The sequence below is a fragment of the Schistocerca gregaria genome, chromosome X (genome assembly GCF_023897955.1).
Source record: "Schistocerca gregaria isolate iqSchGreg1 chromosome X, iqSchGreg1.2, whole genome shotgun sequence".
Taxonomy (NCBI): domain Eukaryota; kingdom Metazoa; phylum Arthropoda; class Insecta; order Orthoptera; family Acrididae; genus Schistocerca; species Schistocerca gregaria.
The window spans coordinates 568,956,544-568,974,449 of NC_064931.1; the positions used below are offsets into that span (position 1 = coordinate 568,956,544).

The window sequence follows — 17,906 nt, forward strand, 5'->3', positions numbered from 1 at the left end:
AGGAATCAAAAAAAGGTCGTTAGATACATTTTGTAGTTGCTTCTATCATTGATAAATAAAGTGTTGAATTTTTTCATGTATTGTTCACAGTAGCCACATAGTTCAAAGGATTCCTAACTGATTGTAATGACTTTTGTAGATTTAAACAACATAAAATAATTTTTAATTTAAAAAATACTCAGATATGTACAATAGAAATCATAAGCTTCAAAATTACTATTTACAGTTAATGAAGGCCTTACAACCACTGCCAATGTTAGTTGCATCCAAACCAAAATATGTGTTTTAGTGAAAGGTATTGCTGTTTGTAGTTTCAAGCCATCTGACAGTTACAACACCTAATCCCCCAGTCTGTGGCTAAGCCATGTCTCCACAGTATCCTTTCTACTAGGACTGCTGGCCTCACCGGGTATACAGAAGGTAGAGGATTAGGTTTTGGCTGAAGTAAAGTTGTGAAGGCAGGTTGTGAGTTGTGCAAGCATAGCTCATTTGATGGAGTACTTGCTTGTGAAAGGCAAAGGTTCCAGGCTTCAGTCTTGGTCTGCCGTACAGTTTTAATCTGCGAGAAATCTGCAAAATTAGGTATTGCTGCTTTTTCCATTGGAAACCATATTCCTGTTCAAGTGATGAAGGGAAACACTATGAAACAAGAAGTAAGAAGTGTTGAGAAGGCACCAGATGAGTACATTGGGAGTTGAGTAGCTGGAGTAGCTGTAAACAATATGGACAGGAGTGTCTTAGAAAAACTAATTTGTGAAGAAATTATGTAAAACTTGAATGTTGCAACAGAATATGTAGAGAGATCTGTGAAGAGTGAGAGGGAGGAGATGTGGATTAAAAAAAAAGTATGGTGACAATGCATGGTGAGCACTTCTCATTGCATGCAGTTGGAGAAATTGGACACACACACACACATTTTTTTCTGTGGCTGCTATTTTGAAGTACAATCATCAGGGAATTGATTTCAGCTAATGATTACACTGGTAGATTGAACCAGTTACCACACAAAGTTTCTGTAAGTGACAACTTTAAAAGTAGCACAACTAAAAGTTCAGCATATTTGACATGAAGAAAGATTTATTGTATTTTATCAATGCTTATCATTCTTAAACTGATTGTCAGTGGGCATTATGCTCAGTACATAGGGAAATAATTGTGAGAGAAGCTGCAATTTTGCTTACATTATTCAACCAATTTTGATGTGCTAGCTTTGTGAAAGAACACAGATCCGTTTACACTATTGATTGCCACTATTTATTAGGTTGGTGTGTAAGTTGATGGTGTTTTTGATTTGCATATTGGTATTTCAGTTGCTGCCGGGGTTGCTTATCAATTGCCATTTTTTATCTGTAGTTCACTGTTGCTGTTTGAGTTTACATATTGTCAAATTTATCATTTGGAGGTAATGTGTGGAGCTGTGAACACTAAACAGTGGAGTGCCATGTGGAGAAATTGTAAGCCAAAATCACAAAAATCAGCAGGTGGCCATATGTAGCTCGTTGTCAATTGGCTCTTGAACACCACCAACCGTTCTGGTGACAAGAAATGGTGTCTTTGTGCTAACATAAGGAAAAGAGGGGAATGGTTGAGTCCAAACAAAGCAGCAGCTCCCCCTACAAAGACCTGTGTGCATCCACAAAAGATAATATTAAGCATCTGGTGGAACAACGATGGTGTGTTGTACTATGCATTGCTTCCCTGAGATGTAACCATCACTGCTGACGTTTACTGCCAACAACCGAGACATCTTGCAGACACTGTCCAAGAGCAGCCACCAGGAAGACTGCACAGAGTGATGCTACTCCATGATGATACTGGCCTGCATTCTGCTAGACTGACAAAAAATACTATACAGGAGTTGGGTTGGGAGGTCATTCTGCACCCATCTTATTCACCTGATCTTCCACCCTCAGGTTTTCAACTTTTCCTCTCTCTAACACACAAATTTAAAGGATTTTTTTTGTGGATGAAGATTTGCTCTGAACATGGCTCGATGAGTTCTTTGCCTCAAAACCAGGTCATTTCTACAGTCACTGAATCAAAAAGTTATCCCAATGTTGCAGGCTGTTGTAAATAGTGAAGGAGAATATATTATTGATGACTGAAGTGTCTGTTATGCTTATCTGTTGTTTTTGTGAAGCTTATGGAAAAATGCTATGAGCTTATGCACCAACCTAATGTTATGGTTAAATGGGGAATGATGAGGGAAGGAATTAGCAGTGACTTTGCTGAAGCAGTGTGTCTAGTACTTGTGTGGACTGATTCAAGAAGAGGAAGAAAGATGGGAGGGACAGAACTTAAATCAGAGTCTATTGTAGTTATTTGACATTGTCCTCTCTGCACAACCTCAAACAGATGCTCAGAATGAAATGTGTCTGTTTATGTGTCTGCATTTGTATGTGAAAGGAAATAAAAACCATTGAAATCAGTAGTCTTGGTTTTCTGATTTGACAAGATACAATTTGCTTTATTTCAATGTGTTGTCACTGCAACAATTACGATTTTGTTTACAGTTTGGTCAAATGCAATGAAAGCATTATACCTACTTGTGACTTCGCAGTACTCTCAATTTTTGTGTCCTTGTATTGCTCAGGAATATGATAAACATCTGATGTCATGTGCCTGGATGAACCATGGCCAAAACAGATTCAGATTAAAAATAATTGTTGTACTGCATTCTCTGCCATCTGTTTATGTCTTTAACATTTCATCCTTTAATTTGACTATAGTTACTCTTTATCATTCCAGGTTCTTGTTGATTTCTTCTTCTTTGCTCTAAATCAGACTTTTTGTGTTCATTTTTTTTTTCTTTCAGAAAGCAGAACCAAAGCATTCAAAGAGATATGGCACCTGAAAATCTTTATTGAAAGTTACCTTTCAGTAATTTTACGTATGCGGAGAATATTTCTGGAGTAGCACCAGTTACCGGTAAGTATGTTCAGAGGACAACCATAAATACGTGAATGAAAATTAAATTTGATAACTTATGACCTGTCATCATTCTACATTAATTTGTAAGTCATATACCCATAACAAGTCCTTACAGTTTCATTGCCTCATGTATATGATTTTTTCAAATACTTGCAATATTGTGTGGTATTTCAAGTGGAGACCACCTTTCCTAAATTTATAAATGGACAGGCTCATATAACATTTGAATGTAGGTGTTGCAGTTCTCAAGTGTGAATATGTGTCAGTTACTAATGTGTGATAACAAAGTGAGCAACTGCAAAAAGAAAAACAAGTCGTCATAGGAGCACTAGAAAAGCATGGACCACAGGCAACTGAATATTGTTATTTACATTGCCACAAACAAAGCATATTGGATGGGAAATAATTGTTGTTGAGGGTTTCAGCATAGCTGTTTATTTGCAGCACTGTAGTAGTCTTCTGATGTGTAACAGAATGTATGGTCTAAACCAGACACTGTCTTGGGTATATGGCAAGTTTGGTTGTTGAGTTATTAACCTGAACCAAAAGGTTTGGCCTAGTAGCCTGGTTAAGCTCAGGCTTACACTATAAACCAGAAATGTCAATTTGGGTGGCAGGTTAGACAAAACCTGGAAATCTGTATATGAAAAACCATCATCATCTCTCAATGCATGGGCGGGGAAGTCTCAGAAGTTGCCCCTCTCAGTGAAAGCAGTCATCCTCTCATAACACTTAGTAATGTAGTCCATCAACAAAGGAGGTGGCTTACAAAACACTCATTCGACCTATGCTTTAGTATTGTTCATCAGTGTGGGATGCGTACCAGGTCGGGTTGACAGAGGAGACAGAGAAGATCCAAAGAAGAGTGGCGCGTTTCGTCACAGGGTTATTTGGTAAGCATGATAGCGTTATGGATATGTTTAGCAAACTCAAGTGGCAGTCTCTGCAAGGGAGGCACTCTGCATCGTGGTGTAGCTTGCTGTCCAGGTTTTGAGAGGGTGTGTTTCTGGATGAGGTATCGAATATATTGCTTCCCCCTCCCGAGGAGATCACGAATGTAAAATTAGAGAGATTCAATCACGAACAGAGGCTTTCCGTCAGTCATTCTTCCCACGAACCATACGCAACTGGAACAGGAAAGGGAGGTAATGACAGTGGCACGTAAAGTGCCCTCTGCCACACACCGTTGGGTGGGTTGCAGAGTATAAATGTAGATGTAGATGAATTGAGAACTGGTTTAAACACAAAATAGAAAGTAGTCAAAATTTAAACAAGATGTGGGATTTGTCTCTAAGATACATTAGACTTGCCAGGAAGTGGAACTTTTATTATTATAACTGAGTGATGTCCCAAGTGAGTAAGATTGTGAACTAATATGGCCAAGAGGAATCGGAGACAAGGATATCATCAGGAGTGACACAGGAAAGTTAGATGGGAGCCTGTTGTTCTCTATATACATAAATGGTTTGGCGGACAGGGTGAGCAGCAATCTGTGGTTGTTTGCTGATACTGTGTTGTACAGTAAGGTGTTGAATATGAAGAGACCGTAGGCGGATACGAGATGACTTAGACAACATTTCTAATTGGTGTGTTGAATGGCAACTAGCTCTAAATGTAGAAACTGTAAGTTAATGCTGATGAGTAGGAAGAACAAACCTGTGCTGTTCACAGTATTACTATTGTCCTGCTTGACACAGTCATGTCATTTAAATATCTGGGCATAACATTGCAAAGCGATATGAGGTGGAACAAGCATGTGAGAACTGTGGTAGGGAAGGCGAATGGTCGACTTTGGATTATTGGAAGAATTTTAGGAGAGAGTGATTCACCAGTAAAGGAGACCACATATGGAACACTGGTGCAACCTATTCTTAAGTACTGCTTCAGTGTTTGTACCAAGTTGGATCGAAGGAAGGCATCTAAGCAGTTCAGAGACGGGCTGCGTTACGGAGATGCTTTGGGAATTCAAATGGGAGTCTCTGTTGGGAAGGTGATGTTCGTTTTGCGAAATGCTATTGAGAAAATTTCAAGAACGAGCATTTGAAGCTGACTGCGATATGAGTCTAATGCCGCCAACATACATTGCGCGTAAGGACTATGATGATAAAGTATGAGAAATTAGGGCTCATTCAGAGGCATATAGACAGTCGTTTTTCCCTTGCTCTATTTGCAAGTGAAACAGAAAAGGAAATGACTAGGAATGGTATAGGGTACCCTCCACCAGGCACCATACGGTGACTTGCATAGTATCTATGGAGATGGGCTCTAGTTAATTATCAAATGTTTCTACAAGACATGATTCAGATGCAGTAGTGATAGTTATCCAAAGTTTGCCTAAGCTCAATAGCACAGAAATACCTTGATCACATGGTCATTTTAGAGGATGACTTTAATTTGCCCAACATTTATTAGGAATATTACTCGTAAGTTAGTGACAGTACGGAAAAGTTTCCTTGTGAAGTGTTGCTGAACACTTTATCAGATAGCTACATCCAGTAACTTTTCCAATGGTGCACAGGTAAGAGAAATGTTTTAGACCTTCTAGCTACATACGGACTTGATTTTCAGTGTTTATCAAAGTGGCAAGGATTAGCTATCATGGTGCTGTAATAGCATCAGAGGCCACATAGGCAATAACCCTCCAGGAAACAAGGATTTTGTGTGGTGCAGATGATAAAATGTCAATAATATTCCACTTAAAAGAAAAATTTAGAGCAGGCATAGGCTATCTTTAGTGACCCGTGGGCCTGATTCATATACTTTCATAAGCTCATGGTGCTCTCTGTCAGGCGGTGTTCTGTTTATGTTCAACCCCATCTTCAGATATTTACATTTACTTACACATCATGAACACAATTTGTTTAAACTCTTGAACAGGGCTGTAAACAGCAATGTAGAGTGGTAGTCTCAGAAAGGATAAAAGAATCAACCAACCATTTGCGTAACACAGGTTTAGTAGAGCCGTTGATATAAGTATAAAATTATTTTCTTTTGAATGTATAATTTCTAGGTGTTTGAATCTCCTTCTGATGAAGATAATTTTATAATTATCAAAACCTTGGTCAAGAGTTCTAATAAACCTGTGTTATGCAACTGCTTAGCTGATTCTTTCATTCTTTCCAAGATCATTTCTTTACTTAGGACATTTTATGAGTACAATAGCTGTCTTAAAAACTTTAGCCACAAAATTCTGCAGTGTCATTAGTAAATAAATAATGTTCACAAAGTGTAAATAAATGTAAACATCTGAAGGTGGGATGCCAAGCATCTTGGAATGTCATCATGGAAAAATAAACGCCTATAAAAGCACCTGGTTACAGCTAATTCATTATAAATTACCTTCAATTTCAACAGTTTCTAATATGTCTGCAACTGACAAGAATTATGTTTTAATGTTAAATCAAGAAAGAATAGAAAAACAAAATACAGCAATGAGATAGAGTGTTCCAGTTGACATGCAATGGCGAGTAACTTCATGATTTTTGGCTACAGTTAGCTCATTTGAGTGTTTGAAATTTAAAATTTAGTGTTTTAATATCCACAAACACTATTAGCAAGCATTTTTAAAATATTTGTCCCAAACTATTTGTGATGACTGACTGCATGGGCATTTATTGTTTCTGTAGCACTAAATAAATACAACATGAGCATCTTACCCTCTCCCCCAGGAATTTCTTTTGTGGGCCAGACCAGAACTAATTGCAGGACAGATCTGGCGCATGGGCTGCTGGTTGCTCACCCGCGATTTAGACAATTTAGTTGAAGCCTAACAAACAATAACAGTTGTGATTAAAGCTGAGAAATATGATAAACTGTACTGTAGATAACTATACCAACAAAATAAGAAGAAGGCAAAACTTCACCTTTGTTTATTGTGAAAACATTGTTGTACTCTTGCAGAAACAGAGGTTGTACAGAAACTTACAGTGCAAACATATGCATCCATAAGGAGGACTGTCAAAATTTCTGCCATAAAATCCCTTATAAAACTCAGAAAACCCTAAGACGATCTGGCCACATGTAAAGTCTGTTAAAAAAAACCAAACCTTCCATCCAGTCTCTTCTGAATTAATCTGATGTTGACACTAAAAGTAACCAGCAGAAAGGCAAACATTGAACTTGTAATTTAAGCATGAGAAGTCTATTACTGTGTTGCTGTTTTACATGTGCACATACTCCCAAACAAGTGCTGTTGCAGTTACCACTCCCAAGACTGGAGGACAAAAATGGAATTATTCAAACAAAAATAACTATTAGTCCATGACAGTATTAATATTTGTTTGAGTATGCTATGGATTTAGCCTCTTTCTTTGCTCATTTTTATTGATGACCTTATGCAAAGTGAGTAATCGTCTTTGAGTGGGAAAGATTGCAGATGCACTTCTGTTTACAAAAACGGTGAAGAATCTGACACACACAATAATATCCCTAAGATATTCTTTTGAACAGTCATTATAAATTCAGGTAAAACCAGTTATATAAAACAAGGCTCACCTCTTCATAAACAATATCTTGTAAACAAAATACCAGGTATATTCAGTCATATGTTTTCCAAGGAATTTGTTGCTAAGCAACAAATAGTTTCACAAAAGATTGGTTTGAAAAATTTTTGGCAATTAAAACCCAATATCTTAAATTGGATGAAAAATGTTCAGCAGATAGGATAAGCATTGTTATCAGATTGTTTGCTAATAGGGCTATTGCTTGGTAACATCCGTTTCATGGATGGATATAAAATATCTCAACTATTTGTTGGCACACATGCATTGTTAATTTGATATGATGTTTCGACTATGCTTCGGTCGTGAGTTGAACTTATTATTGCGCTGACAACATTGATTCATTTCCACAATAGTATTGTTTTACTTGTGCACATATGTCAGCCACATCATCTCACAGGCAGATATTACTGTAAAGCTAACAATTTTCTTCCATCTGATGGACGGATGTTACTTTAAGAGTGTCCTTTTTTGTGTTACACTCTTTACTTTCCAAATATATTTCTATTTCTAGATGGCTACTAGTGGGAGGGGGGGGGGGGTGTTTGATGTGTCACAAGGAAGCAAGAAAAAAGGTGCAGATGGATTTAGAGCAGTTTGAGAAGAGTGATGGTGATTATCATTCAGATGATTCTTATATCGCTGAAGATCACCTATCAGATTCAGACCTCAACAGTGATTCTGAGATACATGTCAATGACATTCTCAACTCATCTGAGAATAAACTCTTTTCAGAATTGTGGGAAATAACAAAACCAAAACTGACATAGCTTACCATGGCAAGACCAACTGTTTCACTTGGAGTTCCAGAACACCCATTTGTGGCACTAAGACACCACACAGAAATATAATACAAATTAGATTGTCATCATGGTTAGGTCCCCCAATCAGTAGGGTAACAATCCAGACCCAGAAGAAACATGGTATTCATTTTTAAACACTGAGATTTTGGATGAGATTGTACCACATACCAACTCAAAACTGCAAATCATACGGAATAAATTATAAAGAATCCTTTGTCCCCCAGTTATAAAGATAGACAAAACTGAAATTGAGGTGTTGATTGGTTTGATGGTTCTAAGTTCCATTTTCAAAGTCTGGGCGTGAAAACTTAGCACCACCTTTTGCAAATGACTGTACCGAAATCTCATTTGTTGTGCAACCATCTCTCTAAAACGGTGTGAAGTTTTGCTGGTGGCTCTCAGATTTGCTGATTCATGTACTCATGAACAAAGAAAGAGAGAATCCTGCAGCAGCTGTGTTGAACATTTTCAACATCTTTATTTTTAAGTGGCAGGAGGTTTACTACACACACACACACACACACACACACACACACACAAAGAAATATGGCATAAAGGTAATGTCTTACAGATGCACATTCATCATATTTTAGATCTTACACTATTGTCTTTTGTTCCAAAAAAATCTGAGGCAGTTATAATGCTTTCTTCTACGCACCACTTTTTTTATACTGATGGAAAAAAGCAACAAACCAGAAATTATTAATTTCTATAATGTCATGAAATCTGTTGTAGACACTTTAGACTTGAAGTTCAGTAACTACTCAGCTAACTGGTAAATGAGGAAGTGGCTGCTGGCAATATTTTACTAATATCAGTGAGCTGTGGAAGTGCCAATGTTGTGTAGTTACATAAAGGTACATGTCAAGATTTGAGTTCATGAAAAGAATAGGAATGAGCTTAATCAGAAGACGTATACAGAGAAGCCTGCAGATTCCAAAATTACTGGATGGACTTAAGAAAACTATGTCAAATATTTTGGGTGAAGAGCAGCAAAGTGGCAATCCAAAAAAAAGAGAGAGAAATGACTAGTTATGAAAGAGAAAGAAATGACTAGTTATGAAAGAGAAAAAAACTGTCATCACCATCCGTTAATACTGAACAGAATGGCGGCATACAAGTGCGTGAAATGTGATAAATCCAGTTTCTTACAGTGCTCCATGAAAATAGGTGCAGAAAGTTTGTAATTTTTTATTTACTTCCATATATAGTATAGCTGAAAAAATGTGCCACCTTTACAAACTGTTACATTGGAAACACTAATATTTAATTTTTTGAATTTTGCAAAATAATAATGAAGTTTATAAACTATTTCATGAAGAAAAGGTATATAATTTTTGCGTATTGTAACACCAATTATGATTTAAATACAAAAAAATATTGGTATTAATATTTCATAATGCGTTTAAAATGTTATTTATTTCTGATTTTTCTCTAAGATGGGTATACAATGCAAAATTTGATAATCTTAGTCTCCCAGGCAGATGCTACCATTAGTAAACTTTTTTTACATGTTATCAACTGAGGGTTAATGTCACTGGATGGCAGTCTAGAACTGCAGAGACCGGCCGAGGTGGTGCAGTTATCACACTGGACTCGCATTCGGAAGGACAACGGTTCAAGCCCTCATCTGACCACCCTGTTTTAGGTTTTCCATGATTTCCTTAAATCGCTTCAGGCTAATGCTGGAATGGTTCCTTTGAAAGGGCATGGGCAATGTTGATCTCCATCTTTCCCTAATTCGAGGGGACTGATGACCTCACTGTTTGCCCCCTCCCCAAATCAACCAACCAACCAGCCAACCAGAACTGCATAACAAGTTGGACAATGCTTTCAACATATATCAAATGACAGCTCTCTTTGAATGTGGTCAAAAGTAACATAATGCACATACCAAAGAGAAGTAATCTGTTAGTCTTCAGTTACATTACTGATAAATATTTGGAGCCTGTCGTATCATTTAAATTTTATGTATGAGATAGAACAAATATGTGAATCGGTACTAAGGAAAGTGAAGTGAAGACTGTCGTTTGTTGAAAGGGTTGTGGGGAGACTGCAGTGTATCTGTAAAGGAAGTCATGAGAATACAGTGCAACTGATTCTAGAGCACTGTTCTAGTGTTTGGAGTCCATAAGAAGTAGGCATGGCAGTAGACAAAGAACACATTCAAAGCACACCACTAGTATAGTAATCTACATCAGCATCCATATTCTGCAAGCCACCTTAAGGTGTTTGGATAGAGTGTAATTTGTATATCACTGTTTCTCCCCCCCCCCCCCCCCCCCCTTTTCCTGTTCCAGTTCCAAATGATTCACAGGATGAACAATTGTTGGTAAGCATCCATGTGAACTTGAATCTTTCTGATTTTATCTTCATGTCTTTCGCAAGACGTGTGGGAGTCAGTATTATATTGGTTTACTATTCAAGGAATGTCGGCTCAGTAACTTGATCTGTAAACCACACTGTGATGCAAAATGGCTCTTTTGCATAATCTGCCACTGGAGTTGACTGATCACCTCCATGATCCTTTCTTGCTTACTGAATGAACCTGGCAATAGGTCAAAACCTATATGAAAGTTTAATGAAGCTGCTCAGAAATCTTGAATGGGGATCTGAAAGAAGATTGTAATTTTTTTTTTCTTTTTCCCCAGAACAAATTTGTGACTTTCGTTTTGCGTTGAAAACTTGCTGTTTGGGCGTATTTTTGGTAGTGTAGTGTATATTGCAAGCATATTGTGAGGCAATGAAAATTGAAGTTGTTGTTTAGCTGCATTGTTATTGCTTGTGAAACATGTAACACAATGGTCACATACATATGGAGAATAAGTAGAAGATCAAAAGTGACATTGTGTTTTCAAAGATGGATCTCTCTGAAATTTTGATCTTGTGTAATAGCTGCTTAACACTCAAAACACTTGCCATCAACTTCAACAGTAATCAGTCAGACTCATAAACATTGCAACTTCTGCTGAGTGCCACTGTGCCTGTTTAAGCCCGGTGCTCACACAGGTTCATGTTCAGTGTATTTCTTGCTAAGCCACACCAGGCTATCAGTATCTATGGCGCAACAGAGTCAACTATGTCATCTGACACAAGTAGAATTTGACATTGTGTCCTCTTTGAATTGCGCCTCTACTTGTGAATAGAAATCCATGACTTTTTATTTCTGTATCAGCTTGAAAGTGGTTGGAAGGTTTCCAGTTTACATAACAGAAGAATTAATGATATTTGGCTACATGGTATAAAACTGTCAGAACAGTATTTCTTTGTTGGTTGACGAAGTCAAGTGAGGGACACACATGCATTAGAGGAGAATCCAAGTCCCTGTATGGCCATCCTGTTTTGTTATGGCCATCCTGTTTTATGTTTCCTGTAGTTTTCCTAAATCACTGCTGTCAAACTCTGCAGTGGCTCCTTTGGCTGGCTAATGCAAAATTTTTTTCCTCCACACACTGCTGCGTTAATTACCTCGGTGGGAGTGAAAAGTTAAACTCAAATATTCTTAAATTTATTCAGTCTCAAAATTCATAATAAAAAAAAGTGACTAAAATTTGTAATCATTTTTTGGGGCTTTGTTACTGAAATTTTGATTTTAAAATGTAGTGGGTGACATAGTAATAAACAATCTGTCTTCGGAGTTTCTAAAGCTATTCGTGCTCTATGATGACAGTAATTAGTGCCATCCTGTGGAGTAATTAAGCCCTGGTAGGACATCGCTGCAGAGATACACTGGTTAGACAAAACATTATGACCACTGCCCATCATGACGTTGTATGCCGCATGTTGGCATGAAGGGCATGTGATGCAGTAAAAGTGTGTAAGCAGAGCAGATGTGGGTGGGAGATCACCCTAACAAAGATGTGGGCTGCAAATGGGGAAATCCATTGAATTAAGTAACTTCGACAAACGGCAGATTATTATTATGCAGGGCCTGTGAACGAGTATCTCGAAAATGGTAAAGCCAGTCAACTTATTATGTGCAACTGTCGTGAGCATGTACAGAAAGAGGTAGAAGGACAGTGGAACTACCACGAGGCGCTAAGTGATTGGCCATCCCTGACTCTTCACAGAATATGGGGTTTGCTGGCAAAAAAGGTCGATTCTATTTTTGTGTTAACAGATGGTGTTTTGTTTACTGTCAACCTAACCCCACTTTCCTGTGTCCTGTACGTTTGCCCAGTACAATGTCTAATCGTGGTTGTAAAAACTCTGCTGACAGTTTTTGTTATATTGGAGGTGAATTTGTGATTAAAAAATACCAAAGAAACATTACAAACTTTGTGAAAAAGTTTATGATTTGGATCCATACTTGGTGATCAAGATAAATCTTGGGCGCTGCATAAGGTATGTTATTTGTGTGTTGATGATCTGAGAAAATGGTCCAAAAAGTAGAAAAAAATCCTTTAGATTTGCTGTTTCCATGATATGGAGGGAGCTAAGAAATTATTCCGATGATTGCTACTTTTGCAGTGTTGATATTACGGGCCATAATTCGAAAAACAAGAAGATAATAAGCTACCCTAACCTTCCGTCTGCCATCCGACCAGTAGGACATCGTGTAGATGTGGCAGTTCCTGAACCACCAGATGATTTAAATTCTATTCCAACAGAAGTATTTTCTAATGTACAATGTGATTTAGATGAACCAGATGATGATGAATTCCATGGTAATACAGATAGTCTTAGAGCCCAAATTGTTTACTCAGGCCGAGCTTAATGATTTGGTTAGGGATCTGGGCTTAATGAAAGAAAAAGCTGAATTGCTTGACTCTAGATTAAAAGAAAAGAACTTATTGGCAGTTGGAACCAGCATACACATGTATAGAAAGAGAGAGCAGCAATTTTCCAAGTTTTTTCAACTAGAAGGTGATTTAGAGCACTGCTCAGACATTCCCAGTCTGATGAATGTGTTTGGTATTGAATACAAAAAGGAAGACTGCAGGCTGTTTATTGATTCATCCAAAACTAGTCCTGGAAATAGTGCTAAATAAAATAGGCTAGTCTGCTCATGGTTGGATGATATGTAGTGAGCTAAAAGCAACATGCATGCTCCTTGGTCAGCAAGGTGGCTTTACCAAATTTCCATGTTTCTTGTGTGAATGGGACAGTAAGACTAGGGATCTTCACTGGTGCAGAAAGAACTGGCCTGTGATGGAGTCCTTAAAACCTGGTGGGAAGAACCTTCTATGCAAAAACCTTGAAGATCCAAAAAATGTACTCCTACCACCTCTACATATAAAGTTGAACCTAATGAAACAGTGTGTAAAGGCTTTGCCTAAAGATGGACCACGTTTTAAGTATCTCTGCTAAAAGTTTCCCCACCTTTCAGAAGCTAAACTAAAAGAAGGTGTCTTTATCAGACCTGACATTAGAAAATTGATCTTTGATGTTAACTTTGAATCCACAATGACCTTAAAGGAGAAAGAAGCATGGGTATCATTCAAGCAAGTCATTACAAAATTCTTAGGACATGAAAAACACCCAGTATATGTTTCTATTATAGCCACAATGCTAAAGAAATTTGAAACTTTTGGATGGTTAATGAGCCTGAAAATTCACTTTGTGAACAGTCGCCTTGATTACTTCCCTGACAATATGGGAGATGGTAGTGAGGAGTAAGGAGAACATTTTCACCAGGACATTAAAGTGATGGAAAAATGCTACCAAGGCCACTGGAACACCAACATGATGGGGAACTGCTGTTGGTCACTTATTGAGAAGTTCAGCAAGTGACTCATTATAGAAAAAGCTACACAAGAAGCTTCAAAGAAAAAAAAAAAGATAGAGAAAATACAAACCAATTCCAGCTGACAAGTGAAACCTCTATTAACACATATCATTGTTTTAAGCAGCTTACTGTAAGTAGAAACCACGCTTATGTTGTAACAAAGCGTTTCGTTAATTTCCCTGTTTACTGTATAGCATAGGATTTTTATACTATATAATAAAAAGCATATTGCTCAAAAACTATGGGTGATACAAAAAACTAAGGCTAGATTTGGATTCTGCTCATAAAAATCTATAAAAATCAGCTATGAAAGTAAAAAAAAATGTTTGCCTGTGTTATTTATGCGAATTACATGACTTGTGTGTAGACTTCTAATGACACATACCTACAAAAACCGTCGGATACCTGATACGCAGAATCGGTATTTAGTTACGAAGAGTGACAAAAACCTTTTAAGCAGGTGATCATAATGTTTTGGCTTATCAATTTATCTACATCTCATCTTGGCATTCTAAATATACAGCCATACTCTACAAACTGCTGGAAAGTGTATGCCAGGGAGTACTTTCCATTGTACAACACATTGGTTATCCTGTTCCATTCACATATTGGTTATCCTGTTCCATTCACATATGGAACTTATGGCTGCTTAAATGCCTCTGTGCACACTGTCTTTAGTATAATTTTATCTTTGGATCCCTACAGGAGTCATATGTATGAGGCTGTTGTGTATTTATAGATTTTTCACTTAATAGTTGGCACTTGTCTTCAACAGGCTGCTACTTAAGGTTTTTCAGCGTTTCCATGATGCCCTCCCATGTGTCGGACAGACCTGTAACCTTTCATGCTGCCCTTCTGCGTATACGTTTAGTGTCACCTGTAGGGTGTATTTGATATAGGTCCTCACACTTGAGCAATATTGCAGGGTGGTTTGCAGGAATATTTTCATCAAATCTGTTTGTAGGCTGATTGCATTTTCCCAGTATCCTTCCAATGACCGAAGATTGCTGCTTGCTTCAACTACAGCTGAGCCCGTCACCTCAAGTGGCTCACAACTCTGTCGTGAGAATGTGTGTGGCGAGCATGGGGCCCCAAGCTATTGAAGGATGTACCTCCTTTTCTGTGATGCAGTCTCTCATCTCCTTCCTTCTGTTGTTCTCTTTCTCATGGTGGCAACCTTTGATGTTGACATGGCTCTCTCTCTCTCTCTCTCTCTCTCTCTCTCTCTCTCTCTCTCTCCCTCTCCCTCCCTCCCTCCCTCCCTCCCTCCCTCCCTCCCTCCCTCCCTCCCTCCCTCCCTCCCCCTCCCTCCCCCCCCCCTCCCTCTGTCCCCCTCCCTCCCTCCCTCCACCTTATGACTGAAGTAATTTGTTTTTCCCTCCTGGGTTTGACCTTTATTTTCCAAATTCTTCTGTAGTGTGGACTGACTGGGAAAGAACATCTTACATAGCACCTGCTGCAGTCTTGTAGATAATTTGCGCACAATCCTCCTGGGGCATCAGGACTCCCTGCAACGACTATCATGCCAGACTGATTTCACTGCAGCTGAGTGATGCCTTTGGGGAGAGCCTTGATCCGGTAGGTGGCATCAGGGCAGATGTTTCACATGAGAAACATATTACATTACATCAAAGCTATAAACATTCTTACTAAGTTTTCTATTCAGGTAGAAATCGAAAGTTCAATGCAGACAGTTACAGCCCTACTGCTTTCCCTACATTAACTGCTCTGTAGGAAGAGGGACAAATCAGATGTCTAGGAGCAACAGTACTATGAGTGGCCCAAGGAACCATCCACAGAAACCTTATGTTCCAGGCAGGCAAGGAGTTAAGAGCTAATCTTGAATGCCGAGACATACATTTTGTCTGACGTTTCCATAAAGGTCTTGGAGATAATAGAATAGATACAGGCGCCTTTATCTTAGCCTTTGAAGCGAATGTTGTCCCAGAAAAAGTGAATCTTGGTGTACACACCTGATGTGAAACCTTACGTCCCTCTGCACAGCAGACTGAAAATTTGTTAATTTGGGATGATCACTCTGCAATGGTAGTGCTTGTGAATGACCACCTTTGTGTGTCAGTTGCATGGAACACTGTTTTCCACATTCACTGGATTGCCTAGCCTTCAAGAAAGAAAAGAAAATTCATGAATGTAAATCTGTTGATAGCCAGTCGTATACTGAGGCATTTAAAAAATATGAACACCTGCACCCCATTGATATGATGTCCAGTTGTGCAGAAGTCCATTACGTCTGTTTTGCAAAATCAGTTCTCCCACCGCCCTCCTCTCTTGTGGTTCTTGCAGCTCCTTCTTTGAGGACCAGTCCCGCCACGTGGCTGCAGGAGCAGCTTCCTCCTCCATCTACCAGTGACAAGACTCCCCCTTGGAACCCTTGTCTGTAGAGATGCACAGCCTGATGCCAGCCAGTGGCTGAAGGAACCGCAACTTGGGCATCCAAGGGGTGCCTGCTCTTCATCAGCCTCCACAGTCATCACAGATAGGCCCTCACAGGAATCCTGATCAAAGTCTGAGGGGAAGGCCACATGAGATTCTGAACCAATGCTCTTTGTTTTAATTCCACAGCATTTGGTGACATGAAGTGATCCTGGTACATGACCACTCTTGGCCCATTCATACCTAACCTGGACACGCGCATTATGATCATTCAGTGGAACCATCTCCTGTCAAAACTACAGCACCTTAGTTCCTCCTCTTCTGCAATTTGCATTGCTCTACAAGAAATACACAATATCAGTGACTATTCTCTAACACTTCGAGGTTATCATGCATTCTGTCAGAACCATACTATCTCCAAGATGGCATCTTGAGAGGTCTGTATATTAGTTCACACAGATGTGGTCAGTGAGTGGATTCTCCTTTGTGCCACATTGAGAGCGATAGTGGTGCAAGTGCAAACAAGCTGAGTGATCGCCATTTGCAACATTTAGATATCTTTGAGCTGGTCACTTCCTTGCCTTGAACTGTCCACCTTATTCTAGCGACTCTCTCCCCCCACTGCATCATCCTGGCCCCGCTTTCTCTCCTACTTGGGAATTTCAGTGTGCACCATCCCCTGTGGGGGAGCACTACTTTGTCTTGTAGGGGCCTTCTGCTTGACCAGCCTCTTACTCACTGTGCTTTGTCTCGCTTCAGATATAATACTGCTACCCACTTCAGTGCTGGCTGTGGACCATTTTCAGCTGTCGATGTAACAGTCTTTTCCTGCATTTGTGATAACACGATAACATTTGAAACAGTGACCGCTTTCTGGTGATCCTGTCGCATCCTTGCTGTTGTCACATGGAGCAACTATCACACTGGGTGCTTCAAAAAGCCAACTGTTAGCTGTATGCTTCTGTTGTTACCTTCACCCTCTCTGTGTGATATTGCATCCACAAGGTTGTGGCACATGTCTCTGATATGATCACCCATACAGCCAGAAATGCTTTCCCCTTCCTGTAACTTCATCCGTTGCCGACAAGGTACATTGTGGACAACATTGCAGTAAGTGTTCAGGATCACTGTAGTGACCTGCACTGTTTTGAAAGACAACCTTCACAGACCGACCTCGACACTTTCAAGTGACTTGATGCTAGGTCTCACTATATGAGTAAACACAGTAAGGAGAAATTCTAGGATGCTGGGTCTCCTCTCTGGGAACATGTGCCTCTTCATCCCAGGTGTGGGCAAAGCTCTGTAGTCCTGTGGACTGACAGCAATCAAAAACTGTTTTGTCTCTCTTATCCAGCTACCTTTCTACTGTAGAAACAAGTTGAAGATGTCGCCTTATGTTCTCTCCCCCCCCCCCCCCCTTCCCCTCCCACCGCCATAAAGCCGAGTGGGGAACTGCTCCAGGCTCTTGCTTTGTCTCAAGACATGGTCCCAGGCCCTGATTAAATTCATAATCAAGTGATCCAACAGCTGAATGTTACCCAAAGATAACAT

General features: G+C 39.3%; 1 protein-coding gene across 15 annotated transcripts in view; it reads left to right on the plus strand.

The window, feature by feature from the left end:
* Positions 1 to 17,906, plus strand: part of LOC126299340 (catenin delta-2) — a 468,367-nt gene that overhangs the window by 314,300 nt on the left and 136,161 nt on the right. For all 15 annotated transcript variants that reach the window (XM_049991178.1, XM_049991175.1, XM_049991184.1 and 12 more), the window contains one exon: positions 2,816 to 2,928. The gene's annotated coding sequence lies outside the window, so the exon portion shown is untranslated. The remainder of the gene's footprint in view (positions 1 to 2,815; positions 2,929 to 17,906) is intronic.